Raw genomic sequence first — 17,140 nt, 5'->3', positions numbered from 1 at the left:
GTCAGCAGCTTAACGTGTTGTTTTCTCTTTAATGTGGTAATTGTGTTTATGACTTTATTCCCATTTTCTGTTCTTTGCCATTTTATGTTTCTTTGCCATTCTCTTAACCTTACTTTATATTAAAAAAAAAAAAAAAAACAGAGTAAACAAGGGTGTGCTCTTAATAATACAGTGAAGCATTTAATCCCCACAAAGGATAAGGACTATGAACTCTGTACAAAAAAGTATGATTTGCTGTTAGAGTGAAAAGAACCTGGTATGGGCATTTACCTAATTTTAAGATGTACATCTTGTCGAGAGACTAATGGATGGCTCTACCCCTAACATGATTTTGTACATGTCTAAATAATACAATCGACCACATAGCAAAACTTAGATCAGTGTAGAGATACCCTCTCTAACTGTTGGAGTAGAAAACCTTCTCTTCTCATATTTGAGTAATTGTTAAGAAGCTTGCAATTCCCCTATGGAAGAGGAGTCTAAAGGCTCTAGATAAGGTTTGCAATTCAATCATATATACTCCCATTTTGCCACATGAAAAATATTTAAACCACTTAGAAAAATTCCTTCTTGGTATAAAATTAGGGTATAATTAAAAATCCCCCACCCCTCTTCCAACAAACAGATAGGACCTATGCTGGTATTTACAATTACAAGCAACAAGAAAAGGTGACACAAATCTTGCCAAATTTTTACCCTCTTTTTTTTTTTTCTGTATTATTTTTCAGATTAGAAAAAAATGCAGGAGAATTAAGAAATTACAACAAAAGAAGAGAAAATTGCCTATTTCTGATTCTCATACTAAAGACCTCTTTTCTTCATCCTCTTGATTGCCATTTGAAGGGTTCACTTCTTTGAAGGAATACTTCCCCATCTTGGCAATGGCAGGGGAAGCAGTAGTTTTGGTGTTGTTCTCAGGCAAAAGCTTCATTATGATGCCCATAGCTATGAGCAACAACCATGTTCTATGTTGTTCAGTTAAAGGCTTTGTGAATATCAAGTATGATAATAGTAGAGTCACAGCCTTTCTAGCAGTTGTCACCTGCGTTTAAGAAAGAGACAGAAGCAAACAACTTAGAAACATTTTAATGGCAAAACCCAAAAATCAGATTAGGGTATAAGAGCAGGAGAATGCAACTATACCATTGCTATGGTAGTAGCACCAAAAATGGCAATGAGAGATAATACTGAGACTTGACCAACGAAGGTAGCCATTGCTTCAAACACTAGCACTCCATATACATATGGATGCTACATCAACATCAACCAAACAAAAGATTAAGACTTTTTAAAACAAATCTTCTCTTAAAACAACATATTAACAATTCAAAAAGAGTCCCACTTAACAGCAATAAAAGTTGTGGGAAAAGAGATTCATGGGTGAATAAACCCTTGGTACTGATACATCCAAGATTCACCGGACCAATCAGCGGCCTCCATGTGTCACAGGGCGACCCGCTCCAGAACCAAGGAGAACGAACCGGGGGTCCCACCCGGGCGCGGCCTCACCTAGGCAAGGCCTCACCCAGGCGCGGCCTCACCCAGGCACGACCTGCATCCAGGCGCGGCCTGCACCCAAGAGCGGCCTCACCCAGGTGTGGCCTGCACCCAGGCGTGGCCTCACCCAGGCACGGCCTCTCACCCAGGCGCGGCATCGTGGATGCGGACGTGATGTACACGGACACCAAGGCCACTCGTCTATGACCCAATCGTGTCACTGCAGACTCAGGTCACCACCAGGACCCTAGGCCACCGCTTAGAAGTCACGTCACCCAGACGGATTCAAGCACCAATAACGTTATCACCACACGCGGGTATCTATCCAACAAGGATCTTGATACCACCAGGACACTCCCTCCCGCGGGGAGATGGCCAATCAGGATAGAGCCCCGTTACCCAGGGCCTCTATCCACTCAATGGCACAATCGCCATTAAACTGGGACTCTCCACACCGCCCTACACTACTATAAAAGGCAAGGTACACAACCCCCTAGAGGGACATCTAAACTCATATTGAATAATCACTATTCATCTATTTGCTTAGGAGATCTAACTTTGGCATCGGAGAGCCCCAGGTCGGAACCACACCGGTTCTCTCTGTTGACCCCTTGGTCCACTTGCAGGTGACGGCACTCGCAGGACCGCTTGATGATTTCTTGACGCAACAGATTGGTGCCGTCTGTGGGAACGACGCTAGCCATTACAGCTACTAGTTCACTTCCATATTCATTCAATGGCACGAAGGAAGACTACTACCACCAACAACGGAGCAAGGAATGGATCACCACCCCCAAAGTGCTCTCGCCTTAGAGCCAATGACCAGGACCATGTCCCTCCGGAGGAAGAGATCCCCTTTAATGACCAGTTTGTGGTCGACAAGCCCAACAATGACGAGGCAGACGATGTGGTGGTGGAGGTGATACCTGACCCCAATGCTCCAGCCACTGTGGGTCAGATCAACAATCTGCAATGACAGATCCTCGATGAACAACGACTCTTTCGAGAATACTTGACACAGCGTGCAACGTCTCACCGTCGAAGGACTTTGCCATCAGCAAGGGTGGGGTCCGTACCTCGACAAGAGCCGAACCCTAGGAGATCATCTCCCAAGGGCGTGAGATCAGAGAGACTTGCGCAACGGGCAACCCCCACTCCGCAGCGGGGGGAGCGTTCCCAGCATCCCAGGAGAACAAGAGACCTCTCGCCACAGTCAGAACATGGGATGACGCCAACACCAAGGGCGAGGGTGTCTAGCCAGCAGAGATCGGTCCGGAGGTCTGTGTTCGACGGACGACTTGAAGAAGGTCACATACCATAATGAAGCCGGACCTACAGAGAGGAAAGCCCCTCACCTTCACGACAGGGTTCGTCATGGCGTAACCATTCACCATCCCACCAACACTCAAGGCGGGAGGGGACATCCAGGAGAGAGCGTGAACGGGGTCGCAGCGAACACCCGGCCAGGCATGAGGGACAGACACGGGACAAGGAGCTCAATTGAAGACTCCGCGACCTGGATGAGAAGCTGGAAGGGTTGAAGAAGCAAACCAAAGGCGAGACACATTCCATACTTGGACAACACCCATTCTCGGCAGAGATCATGTCAGCCACGCTACCTTCTAGGTTTCGACTACCCACCTTTGAACTTTACAGCGGTGCCACTGACCCTAATGACCACATCAACTACTTTAATGGCATGATGACGCAGTATGGTGGGTCGGACGTGGTCTCCTGTCGGGCATTCCCTGCATCCCTCAAGGGAGCAGCCACATCATGGTTCTCCAGGCTACGACCGAGATCTATATGCTCGTTCGCAGAGCTATACGAACAGTTCGTCAGCCACTTCCAAAGCAGTGTCAAGCAGAAGAAGACCATCATCAATCTACTGAACGTGGTACAGAACCCTAGGGAATCTCTCAGGGAGTACGTTAGAAGGTTCACCAAGGAGTCCCTAGAGGTTCGAGACTTGGATGACCAGACACAGCATGCAGCCCTAGCAGGAGGCATCAGGGATCTGGACCTGATCAAGGACCTAGCACGTCATGAGACTAGGACTATAAAAGAGCTGCTGGAGCGGTGGAACAAGTTTGCAAATATGGTCGAGGTACTATAAGCTAGAACAAAAATAATCGAGGCCAAGCCGCAGGACAACAAGAGGTCAGCACCTGATGACCGCAAAGAGGGTAAGAGGTCGAGGACAGAGCGTCAACAAGAGAAGGGCGACCGCCCATCTGGGAGGACAGACCGTCGCCCAGAGAGAAGTGAGAGAGCAAGCACCCCTGAGATTACACCACTAAACACCACCAGGTCCCAGATACTCATGCAGATCCAAGACGGTGACCTACTCCATTGGCCATGACCCATGCTAGCAGGACCAGAGAAGCGAAACCCTAACAAGTATTGTCTCTTCCACAAAGAGAATGGGCACAACACAGAGGAGTGCTATCAATTGAAGAGAGAGATAGAACAACTTGTAAGAGTAGGAAGCTTGAACAAGTATGTGAAGGGGAGACATGACAACCGCTCAGGCCAAGGAGACAGAGGTCGCGACGGAGACAGAGTAGAATCGAGACGAGAAGAAAGAAGAATAGATCGAGAGAAAGACCGCCCAGAAGAGCGGAGAGATGCAACAGAACCTAGTGGCACTAAGGGACCTCCTATCCTCACCATACTTGGAGGACCGGGGCAAGAGTCCACCAGAAAAGCTAAAGCTCATGCCAGGTTCGTGGGAGTGGCAGAGAAGCCAAGCAAGATAGCCAAGACTGAGGCGGTAATCTCCTTCTCGGATGAAGACCTAGAAGGACTAAACTTCCCACATGAAGATGCCCTGGTAGTACAGGTGGAGGTAGCTAACCGACCTGTACACAGGGTACTGATAGACATAGGGGCGTCTGTTGACGTACTCTCCTTGGACGCCTATCGACAGTTTGGGTTCGGGGATGATTAGCTCAAACCAGAGCCCACTTACCTCCATGGATTCTTAGGTGTCACAGTCTCCATCAGAGGTACCATAAAACTACCCGTCACCTTCGGGGTACACCCTCGATAAGTGACCATCATGGTGAATTTTATGGTAGTCAAGTCTGTGGTGTCCTTCAACGGCCTCCTAGGGTGACCATCTCTGACAGCCCTTAGAGGAGTCATATCGCCACTTCACCTGAAGATGAAGTTCCCCACCAAGAATGGGGTAGGCGAAGTCCGAGCAGATCAGAAGAAAGCAAGGGAGTGCTACGCCACCTTCATGAAAAAGAACAATGGTAACACCCGTGGAATGACACTCTGCCTAGAGAACATGGTCAGTGACCAAAGAGATGAACTGACAGAGAGAAGGGGAAGACCAGTGGAAGACCTCATCCCATGGCCCCTCAGCCGGGACAACCCCTCCAAGGTCGTTCAGGTCGGCTAGCTACTAAGCAAGGAACAGAAAGAAGGGCTTGGACACCTCCTCCAAACGAACATGAATGTCTTTGCATGGTCGACCTCCGACATGTCGGGAATACCACATTCCATAGCGGAGCACCGACTACATGTCGACCCAACCAGGAAGCCCATTCAACAGAAGCGGCGTAACTTCGCCCTCGATCGATAAGCAGCAATCAAGGAAGAGGTCGAGAAGTTAAGCCAATCAGGATTCATTAGAAAGGAGAAGTTCCCAACCTGGCTCACAAACATGGTCATGGTACCAAAGCTCACACCGACCTGAACAAGGCATGCCCAAAAGATGAGTACCCACTGCCCAGGATCAACCTACTGATCGACGCCACCGCTGGCCATGAGATGTTGAGTTTTATGGATGCCTACTCCGGGTACAACCAGATCCTCATGCATGAGGGTGATGAGTCCTACACCGTATTCCGGACGGACAAAGAGAACTACTGCTACAACGTCATGCCGTTTGGGTTGAAGAATGCAGGGGCCACCTATCAGAGGATGGTCAACAAGATGTTCGAGGAGCAGATCGGGTGCAACATGGAGGTATATGTGGATGACATGCTCATGAAAAGCATCCACGCTAACCAATACCTGACCGACTTAGAGGAAGCAATCACAGTACTGAGGAGGAACCAGATGAAGCTAAACCCGGCAAAGTGCACCTTCGGTGTAACGTCAGGAAAATTCCTGGGGTTCATGGTCTCAGTACGTGGAATAGAAGCCAACCCATCCAAGATCAAGGCCATCTAAGAGATGCCACCTCCTCGGACGATCAGGGAAGTGTAGAGGTTAAATGGAAGGGTCGCCGCCCTTTCCAGGTTTGTGTCACGATCAGGTGATAAGTGCTTACCATTCTTCAAAACTTTGAAGAACCTCCGAAGCCCTAAAGATTTCACATGGACGGAAGAGTGCCAGAAGGCGTTCAAATAATTGAAGGAGTACCTAGAGAGCCCACCACTGCTTGGGCGACCAGAACCTAACTAAGAGTTGCAGCTCCACCTGGCCGCCACCCTTGTCGCGGTCAGCGCAGTACTCCTGAAGGAAGAAGACAAAGTCCAAAGGCCTATTTACTACGTCAGTCATGTTTTGATCGATGCAGAGACCAGGTACACTAGGATAAAGAAGGTAGCCTATGCATTGGTAATCGCTGCCAGGAAGCTACGACCATACTTCCAAGCCCATACCATCACGATCCTCATAGACCTACCTCTGAAGAAGATACTCCACAAGCCAAATGTCTCCGGACGATTAATAGCAGGGGCGGTGGAGTTAAGTGAGCATGACATCAGGTTCCAACCAAGGACAGCCATCAAAGGCCAAGCTCTTGCAGATTTTATTATAGAGTGTACCCTGTCTGAGATTGAACCAGAGATAGGGGAGCCCGAGGATAATGATCGTGGATCGTGGGACATGTTTGTGGATGGGTCGAGTAACGCGGCGGGAAGCGGCGCTGGCCTCATATTAACCAGCCCCGAAGGATTCCGTATCCAATATGCTCTCTGATTCACCTTCCAAGCATCCAATAATGAAGCAGAATACGAAGCACTACTAGCTGGACTCCGGGTGGCCAGAGCCATCCAAGTCACACACCTATCCGCCCGGAGCGACTCCCAGCTTGTGGTGAATTAGGTGAATGGAGAGTATGAGGCGAAAGATGATAGGATGGCATCATACCTAGCACGTGCTCAAGCATTGATCGAGGGTTTCGTGAAGTTTGAGATGGTTCGAGTTCCTAGGGATGAGAACGCGGCCAACGACGCCCTATCCAGGCTAGCCAATAAGGAACTCTGAAATTTGGCTAGCGCAGTCTATGTTGAGATCCTGCATGAGCCAACGTATAAGGAAAAGCAGGTTAACGAAATCGAGGAGGGACCTAGCTGGATGGACCCTCTACTCAACTACCTCCAGAACGACGTCTTACCAGAAGACAAGGCCGAGGTAAGGAAGATCAGGATGAGAGCTACAAAGTACACCGTCCTAGACGGGGTACTGTACAAGCGGGGGGCAACATCACCACTATCCCGGTGCCTAGGACCCAAGGGGGCAGAGTACGCTCTTGCAGAAGTCCATGAGGGGATATGTGGAAGCCACATGGGGGGACGAGCCCTAGCCTACAAAATCCTCCGCTAGGGACTATACTGGCCACGAATGCAAGAGGAGGCCATCAATGTGCCAAGAAGTACGAGCAATGTCAGTTGTTCGCCCCAGTACCCCATCTACCCGCCACCAAGCTGACATCAATCCTCAACCCCATACCTTTTGCCATATGGGGACTGGACATTTTAGGCAACTTCATCGCAGCACCGAGAAACAGAAAGTACCTGGTCGTCACGATTGACTACTTCACCAAGTGGGTCGAAGCTAAACCCTTGGCCAAGATAACAGAGACAGAGATGGAGAAGTTTGTCCGCGACGACGTCATCTACAGGTTTGGGGTACCACAGATCCTCATCTTAGACAATGGCAAACAATTCAACAACCCCAAATTTTAAGCATTCTGTCACAGCTACAACATCGACTATCGGCCTGTATCGGTAGCATACCCACAGGCCAATGGTCAGGTGGAGGTCACCAATAGAACACTACTGGAAGGAGTCAAGAAAAGGCTAGAGGGAGCCAAAGGAAAATGGGTCGAAGAGCTACCAAGTATCCTGTGGGCGTACCGAACTACAGTACGGACACCCACAGGAGAGAGCCCATTCCGCCTAGCATATGGCACTGAAGCATTGGTGCCAGTAGAGGTCTGCGCCATGTCCCATAGGGTTTTGCACTTCAACGAATGTACCTATATCGACGGACTACGGGCGAACCTAGACTTTATAGATGAGGTTCGTGAGAGAGCACTACTAAGGAACGTCGCCTACCAACAACGTACTGCCAGATACTGTAATGCCAGGGTCAAGGAAAGGCTATTCCACCAGGGAGATCTAGTCCTACGGAGGGCAAGTGCATCACAGCCACAAAAGACAGGGAAGCTGTCAGCCAACTGGGAAGGACCCTACATAGTCTCCAAGCAGATACGTCTAGGACCTACCGCTTGAAGACTCCGGGGGGCAAGAAGGTAGACCGTACCTGGAACTCAGAACACCTGAAGAAGTATTACCAGTAGAAGCAAATAGCTCCATCAATAGTAGCAGTTAAGTAGTAGCAGTAGTAGCAGTAGACAATATCACTGTTTCAAGGGCAATTTGAAAATTTTCATTCAAAATAAAGAGGTGTTTCAGGAATACTTGTCTTCTTCTACCACTCAATCGAATCACTGCCACGACACCAAGGCGTTACGCCATCACGGAGGCTTTATGCCTAAGGCAACATGCCACCACTGAGGCTTTATGCCTAAGGCGTCATGCCACCACTGAGGCTTCATGCCTAAGGCGTCATGCCACCACTGAGGCTTCATGCCTAAGGCGTCATGCCACCACTGAGGCTTTATGCCTAAGGCGTCATGCCACCATCGAGGCTTTATGTCTAAGGCAACATACCACCACTGAGGCTTCATGCCTAAGGCGTCACGCCACCACTGAGGTTTTATGCCTATAGCGTCATGCCACCACTGAGGCCTCATGCCTAAGGCGTCATACCACCACTGAGGCTTCATGCCTAAGGCGTCATGCCACCACTGAGGCTTCATGCCTAAGGCGTCATGCCACCACTGAGGCTCCATGCCTAAGGCGTCATGCCACCACTGAGGCTTCATGCCTAAGGCGTCATGCCACCATCGAAGCTTTATGCCTAAGGCGTCATGCCACCACCGAGGCTTTATGCCTAAGGCGTCATGCCACCATTGAGGCTCTACGCCTAAGGCGTTATGCCACCAAGGTCCGATGACCACCAAGGCGCAACGCCACTACCAAAATCCCATGATTATCAAGGGTCATAGGGCATCAACTCGCAAACAACCACCAAGAGACAATGCAATCAAAGAAAAGCAACAACGATCACATAAAGAAGTCATAATAGTTATAACTCAAGTTCAAAAAGGAAAAAGGTCAAGACGTCTACAAGATTGGTACGACCGTAGGGTCAAGGGACCACAGAGGGGTGGGTCACCATCGACCCAGCAGGAGACATCATGTCCACCTCAAAAAGATGCGTAGCAGCACCCCCTCAGGCAGGGCAGCCTCCACCTCTGACACTGGAACGCTCTCCACCACCGCTATGCCTGGAAGCACCGCAGTAAACTCAGAGAACCCCAAGACAGAGAAGTCATAATCGGGGGTCACTTCCAGGACACAAGCGGCTAAGTCCCGGACCCCTCCCTCATAGGCAGGCTGAAGCTGCGCCTGATACAGTACCGAGAACGCCTGAAACTCAGCCACAGTTCGCTCGCCTGCAGATGCCAGCTTCGCCTCATGTCTCCCCCTCAACGAATGAAGCTCCTCCTCCAAGGCAAGAACCCTAGCCGAGCTCTCGGCCGCACCAGCAGAGGTCACACGAAGCTCCTCCGACACCTCTAGGAGCTTCTCGGATGCCACCGCGAGCTCCCCTGATGCCCTCTGCACGTCGGCCTCGACCCTCTCTTTGGCATCGATCTGTCCCTGGAGCTCCCTCTCTACATCACGCAGGGTACGCTGTATCTGCACCTCGTGAGAAGCATGACTCTCCAATCGAAGCACCGCCTCAGCAACACGGTGATGGACCTACAATCAACATGGCAAGCGATAAAACAATCTAAGCATAAGTGGAGCAGCGAACATGACGAGGCAAAAAAGGGATAACTCACCGAAGCCATATCATGGTAGAGAGTCTAGGCCAGACACGCATTACTAAGCCTCTGCAAGGCCACCCTCGCGGTAGGGAGCCTACCCCTGTCCACCCACGCCCAAGGTGATCACCAAGGACTCATCCAGCGCGAGAAGATCAGTGGCAGTACCACTAGAGGAACTCACCCCTTTCCCCTTGGAGAGGGGCAATGCAGAAGACCCGAAAGGGGCGACAGAGGGAGGCAGAGGCACAAAGCCTAAAACGCCATCATCATCAGGAGAAGTACAGGGAAAGAGGACATGCACACCAGAGCTCATCACGTGGGCATGTCCTAGACCACCCTTCCGCTTCGCTCCAACAGCCACAGGCGCAGAAGGACCACCAACATCGGCCACTCCAGCAGATGGACCACCCTAAGAAGCGGCCTTCCTCCGTAGATTGCCACAGAGCAAACTGAAGTCCAGACGCACATCCACTGCATAGACCGCTCAACCAATCAGATGACATATATATTCAAATACAAACATGCCAATCAAGTACAAAAGACAGTGCTCTTACCAGGACTCAACTTCCCAAGGGACAGGAAGGCCTCCGAGTCCAACTCCTGGATGTGGAACGGATCGTGACCCAGGCACAGCTTGAGGGAGTCACCCTCAAAATCACTCAGCTCAAGCCCCTAATTGACCCTCTTAAGGTCAAGGACTTCCCTAACAGTCCGTAGTGGGAATCGAAGGACCGTGGCAAAAAAGAAGCGACCCCTCCAATACTTCACATTGCTAGTGATCCCCGTGAGAAGCTCCACAGAGGCATAGGGCCCCTTGAGCATGCGGTGAGCAAAGTGATAACATCCATGATTCCCTTTCTTCAACAGATAAAAGTGGGAGAATAGGGGAATAGTAGCAGCACGCCCCAGGTGGGCAAAAAAGACATAGAAATCCAAGATCACCCTCCAAGAATTGGGCAACACCTGCCCAGGGGTGAGGTGCCAATGCTCTAACACCAACTCGACAAAGCAAGGGATAGGAAGGCGAAGGCCCTGGAGAAAAAAGGAACGGTAGAGACAGATCTCATCCGCATGGTGAGAGAAGGCATACTCGCCAGGTCCAGGAGTACGCAACATGACCTCAGCGGGAATATGGAACTCCTCACGGAGGGAGACCAAGTTAGAAGGTGACAAGATACTAGCAACATGGCCCAACCTATCAGCAGGACCGGCGACTGAGGATGTTGCCCCAGAGGGCCTATGATCCCTACTGGGACCAGAGACACTAGAAGGTCCCACACCTCCATCAATAGCACTGGGGGAGGGTATAGAGAATGGAGTACCCACAGAAGAAGGCGATCCTAGGGAACGCTCCTCTGAAGATCCAACTCCGACTGAAGCAGGGCCAAGGTCACCCGAAAATGACATGAACGATAAAAGAGGAATGGACTACTTATTCGAGAAAGCGATCTCCCAGACGAGAAGCTAGCAAGAAAAATGAAATGAAGGCCACCTGCAAAGTATAAACAGCAGATCCATCACAGACAAGAAGAAGAAAAGTGAAGAACCATGAGCGCAGCCTCACACCCTCAGGCGGCGGCCACCCGGGCGCAGCCTCACGCAGGCGCGATGACCAAGTGGCCTCACACCTGCAGGTGCGGCCACCCCAAGCCCAGCCCCATGCACACAGGCGCGGCCACCCAGGTGCGGCCTCACGCCCCACAGGCGTGGCGACCCAGGCGCAGCCTGCACACCCCATAGGCGTGGCCTCCCCAGCGCGGCCTGACTCCCCATAAGAGCGGCGACCCAGGCGCGGCCTCACGCCCCACAGGTGAGGCCTCGGTGCCCGCAGGCACGACCTCACGCCCCACAGGCGCGGCCACACCCGCAGGCGCGGCCTCACCTAGCCGCAGCCCTGCATAAAAAAAAAAAAGAAAAAGAAAAAGAAAGAGGAAGGGGTCGAACTTACCTCAGGGGGAAGGCGATCGCATGAGGAGGCAGGCACACGACGACGCAGCCACACCACTGGCACGATCAAGTGACAGAGACCACCAGAGGCAAGGCACTTAAGCCAAGCACCACTCAAGCCCTCCAAGCAAACAAGGCACCAAGTGAGCACAAAGCAAACACAAGGACCCAAAATCAAGCAAAATGGATACTAGTCTAGGTGACGCAAAGACAAGCACATGGTGGGCACCAAAAAGAGGACAAAAGACAAAAAGTGGAATGCAAAGGGGAAATTAAAGAAGAGAAAAATGGGAGACAAAAAGTAAGAAAGAGAAATGAAAAAACAAAAGAAGAAAAAGTGTAGGAGGAAAGGTTTGAACCCCCAACCTCTCCTACCTCACTAATAGATTTATAGGCAAGCCCCGTAAAGAAAGTTTATTTGCAGCGGACCCCTCACTATGTAAAGGCATCTACTCTCTTGGACATCCTATCTCAAGAGAGTGGGGGGCAAATGATACATCCAAGATTCACCGGACCAATCAACGGCTGCCACGTGTCACAGGGCGACCCACTCCAGAACTAAGGAGAATGAACTGGGGGTCCCACCTGGGCGCGGCCTGCACCAGGCGCGGCCTCACCTAGGCGCGGTCTCACCCAGGCACGGCCTCACCCAGGTGCGGCCTCACCTAGGCGCTGCCTACACCCAGGCGCGGCCTACACCCAGGAGCGGCCTCACCCAGGCGTGGCCTCTCACCCAGGCGCGGCATCGTGGACGTGGACGTGATGTACACGGACACTGGGGCCACTCGTCTATGACCCAATCGTGTCACTGCAGACTCATGTCACCACCAGGACTCTAGGCCACCGCTTAGAAGTCACGTCACCCAGACAGATTCAAGCACCAATAACGTTATCACCACACGCGGGTATCTATCCAGCAAGGATCTTGATACCACCAGGACACTCCCTCCCGCGGGGAAATGGCCAATCAGGATAGAGCCCCGTTACCCAGGGCCTCTATCCACTCAACGGCACAATCGCCATCAAACTGGGACTCCCCACACCGCCATACACTACTATAAAAGGCAAGGTACAAAACCCCCTAGAGGGACATCTAAACTCATATTGAATAATTACTATTCATCTGTTTGCTCAGGAGATCTAACTTTGGCATCGGAGAGCCCCAGGCCGGAACCACACCGGTTCTCTCTGTTGACCCCTTGGTCCACTTGCAGGTGACGGCACTCGGAGGACCGCTCGACGATTTCTTGACGCAACAGGTACCATCTCAAGAGTAAAAACTTCTCTGAATAAACCTTTTACTAAAATTCTGAACATGATTTTTCTTCCTTTTTTTTGTTCTTTCTATGTAAGTGCCTTTGAACATGTTTTCATTATATAACCTTGTATGGAGAACAAAAAAGCAAGTATTGATATCTAGACCCTAATGATAGTAACCTATATGGAGAACCAAAAAGCTAGTATTGATCTAGACTCTAATGATAGTAATCTGTATGGAGAACAAAAGCAAGTATTGATCTAGGCTCATGACCATAAGAAGACCAGGCTCATGAAATTACTTTAGTTTCCATTCTTTTCATGCCCTCTATTCATGAAATTATTTTAGTTTATTATGAAAATGAATTATTGGTTGTTGTATTATCTTTAAACATAATTTCTTAGAAACATAAATTATTTCAGATGGATCATGGAAAGGAGGTTGAAGTAGGTATGAAGGAGGACAAAAAGGGTATAAGAGAGTCATCCTATTTTTGGACTGATGAGAAGATAAAAATACTAATCAATATTGGACTTGATTGTTCACGCATCGGGTACAAGCTGAATACATCTTTCACGAAGGATGGTTGGGCCCGCATCTTGAAAGAATTCAACCAAAGATTCGAGAAGAAAGTAACCATGATGCAACTTAAGAATAAATTGAATATTTTGAAATCTATGTGGCAAGCATGGTTGTATTTAAAAAATAATACAAGCGGTTGGGGGTGGAACACTGATCTAGGAACCGTTGATCCACCTAGTGATGAGCATTGGAAGGCTTTTGTAAAGGTAAATCGCTCACATAACAAATCAAATTTTAATTTCCTGTTTATAATCCTATATAATATTGGATACTTATTTCATGTCAAAATAAAATTGCAAAAACATCCCCACGAAAAGCACTTTAAGAATGCCCCCTTGCAAAATGAAGAAGAATTATGTGAATTATTTCACAGAGTTGTTGCTGATGGGGTTGGTACGGTTTGCACTACTGATGAACGGTCACCAACAACACCAAAGGGGGTATTTGCTTCCCATAATGTTGTAGACTTGGATCTCGATGACTCAAATGATGACGATGACCCAATTAGGTTGGCAAATATAAAGAAGAAGAAGTTGAAAAAGAAGAGTGCTATGGGATCATCTAAGAGATCAAAAAGTAGTGACAATCCCATTATGGGAGAAACTATTACTAGAATAATTTCTCTGGAAGAGCAAAGAAGAGCAGATATGGCAGCTTTGTTAGAGATGAAAAAAACTTCTATCTAAGGAACAACTACCAACACAATTGAGATGGCTTATGAGATTCTAAACTCTATGAATGAGATTGAGCCAGGTACTATCAACCATGTTATGGCAATGGAGGTGCTTGAGGACCCAACCAAAAGACAATCCTTCATTTTGATGAATGAATCTTCTAGCTTACCATGGCTTCGTAGAGCAATTGAGAGGAAAGCAAGGGAGGAGTCTGGATCCTCTATTTGATGCATGATAGATAATTCAGCTTATATGTTTGTGGACTTCCAAATATTTTTTAGTTTGTTTCTTGCAAGACTGATAATGTGTGTTAAACCTTTTGTAGTTGCTTTTTTTAGACTACGTTAAAACTATGCATGCCATGTTATGACCATTTAATATTTTGAAAGTTGGACCTATATGTGTGTGTAGCTTGAATCTTCTAAGTTGAATTGTGTGTGTGATGTTTTTTTTTTTCATTGTGAATCTTCTAAGTTGAATTCATATGTGTTAATATGAGTTATTATGTATGATCAGTTGTTATGGATAGTGACGATGAAATATTTCTCAATGAGGAGGGCTTATTGGTGCCAATTATTTTGAGCTGTATACATCATCAATAGGAGCAAAAGAAGAGAATTGATGACGACAGTGATGATGATGAGATCACTTCCCAAATTACAAAACAACCAATGCACACACGCCAACTCACAGGTCATGCCTGGATATTTGAAATGCTAAACCCCAGTACACATCCAATAAGGTTTCGAAGACTATTTCGTATGTCAAGGGAGCATTTCACTAGGTTGGTACGTGCATTAAAAGAGAGAAGTTTAATGGCAAAAACAAAGAACACCATGGTTGAGGAACAATTGTCAATGGCAATATTCGTGATGGCTCACAATGTTAGAAATGATGTCATCCAGGAATGCTTTTAACATTCAGGTGAAACAATGAGTCATCACTCCCATAATGTATTGGAAGCACTATAAACATTTGCTAGGGAGATGGTACTACCACCCTCATTTGAGGAAACACCACCTCACATCAAATCCAATCGAAAGTATTATCCATTTTTTGCCAATTGCATTGGAGCAATAGATGGAACACACATAGTGCATCAATTCCAATTGTAAAATAAGTTCCATATAGGTCTGGTAGAAAAAATGAAGTTACCCAAAACGTATGTGCTGTATGTTCGTTTGATATGTGCTTCACTTGGGTTTGGGCTGGTTGGGAGGGAACAACACATGACAATCGAATATTATGGGAAGCCATCAACATTCCTCGTTTGAAATTTCCCCATTCACCACCAGGTAATAGTTCATATTTTTAATTTTGTAGCATTATTAAATTTATTTTTATCTGGGTGGCCGCTTTGAATTCTAATTGTTAATCTTAATTTTGTGGGAAAATACTATCTTGTTGATTCTGGATACACCCATAATCCTGGCTATATGGCTCATTTCAAGAATGTTCGATATCATCAACAACATTTTAAACATAGACAACCACAAGGAGTAGAGGAGCTATTTAATTTTACACATTCATCATTAAGAACCGTTATTGAGAGATCATTTGGAGTCTTGAAGAACAGTTTTCCTATTTTTAAGATGATGCCCAAATATAGTATCAAGACACAAGTATTGATTGTGATTGCTTGTGTGACCATACACAACTTTATCAGAAAGCAAATAGCATCGGATTGGCTTTTTGAAAAAGTAGAGAGGGGAGAGTTTGATGATGAAGACAGTGATACTGATAGTGATGATGATGAGGTTGTGAATATTGCGAATGTGGTAAGTGGTACACAACAACAAAAATGGGAAGCATATCGAAAACAAATTGCAATTCAGATTAAGGAAGCCTATCAGGATTGATGATCAACAGATGTTTTTACTATGTTATTTATTAATTTTTTCTTTAAGGATTGATGATCAGCAGGTTAAGGAAGCCTGTAAGGACCTTTTGTAGTTTTTTTCTTGCAAGACTTATTATGTATTTGTAGACTTTGAAATATTTTGTTGTTGTTTTTTTCATGCACTCATTTGTATGACTGAAATGACGTTTATATATTTTTGATCACTTTAACTATCGGTTGAACCTGCTTCGTGTTCCTGGGACAACCCATCCATGTGTTGGGGTGCGTTTCTGGGTCCTCCGAGCCGTCGGATGCCTCACTGGGCGTCCAATCGGTTGAGGAGGATCTAGATACATCCTTTTTTCCATACAAGTTTAGAAGTTATAAAAATCAATTTGCATATAGGTATACAAAACCTACTTCTGAGTACACAATCTCTTATGTCTATTGGTTACCAAACAATTTTTATATTTTGACCAAAAATGATTTTCACAAATGATTTTTGATAAATAGGCAAAAATAAATAAAAAAAAACTCTACCAAAGATGGATTAAGTCCTAACATTTCGTTTCCTCTCACACCCAAGTGTCTGGATTAGCCTCATCTATCGTTCTGGTTTGGAGTTTGGAGGAGAAGTCGTTTGGATTTTGGAGGAGAAGGCTGACGAGGAGAACTGCAAGGCGAGTTTGGACAAATTAGGTATGTCCGATTGTTCTTCTTCTTCCGTATCTCTCTCTTGGTTCTGTCTCTCGCTCTCTTCTCTTTGCTGGTTCTCCTTTTGTTTCTTTTCACTGGGTCGAACCCTAGAAGGGGTTGATCGAAGTTTCAGAGGGAAAAAAAAGGGGTGGTGGGCGTTTTCGCTGGAATCGACAGAGGTTTTTTTTTTTAAGTCAAATGGGTGGGGTGATTTTCAGTGAAAATTGAAGAAGTTATCTGGTTTGGGGTCAAGGAATTGGGTGGGAATGAGAGTCGGAGGGATGAGTGTTTTGCTGTGAACGTCGAGGGTTTTTGTATGTTTGTTTGTTTGTTCGCTGTTACAGGCTTACAGCAGGAGGTAATGAAAGAAGAATAGGTTGTTACTGTTGGAGTCGAGAGGGGGGGTTGGGGAGATGGGCTGCTGTAGATGATTTTTTTTACAGCTCTCGGTTGCAGAGGGCAAAGGCATGGACGACAAAACTGGGTGTAGAATGTAAAACAGA

At 47.5% G+C, this 17,140-nt stretch overlaps 1 long non-coding RNA gene across 1 annotated transcript in view; it reads right to left on the bottom strand.

Annotated features, from left to right (window-relative positions):
- The window catches only part of LOC122646172, a 35,509-nt gene that overhangs the window by 16,753 nt on the left and 1,616 nt on the right, over window positions 1-17,140 (bottom strand). Inside the window, exon 2 of the long non-coding RNA XR_006330568.1 lies at window positions 1,456-1,458. This is a non-coding gene — a long non-coding RNA (uncharacterized LOC122646172). The remainder of the gene's footprint in view (window positions 1-1,455; window positions 1,459-17,140) is intronic.

This window comes from Telopea speciosissima, chromosome 11 (genome assembly GCF_018873765.1).
Source record: "Telopea speciosissima isolate NSW1024214 ecotype Mountain lineage chromosome 11, Tspe_v1, whole genome shotgun sequence".
In the NCBI taxonomy this organism is placed as follows: domain Eukaryota; kingdom Viridiplantae; phylum Streptophyta; class Magnoliopsida; order Proteales; family Proteaceae; genus Telopea; species Telopea speciosissima.
Note: the sequence above shows the minus strand (reverse complement) of the source record. Positions and strands in the feature narration are given on the sequence as shown.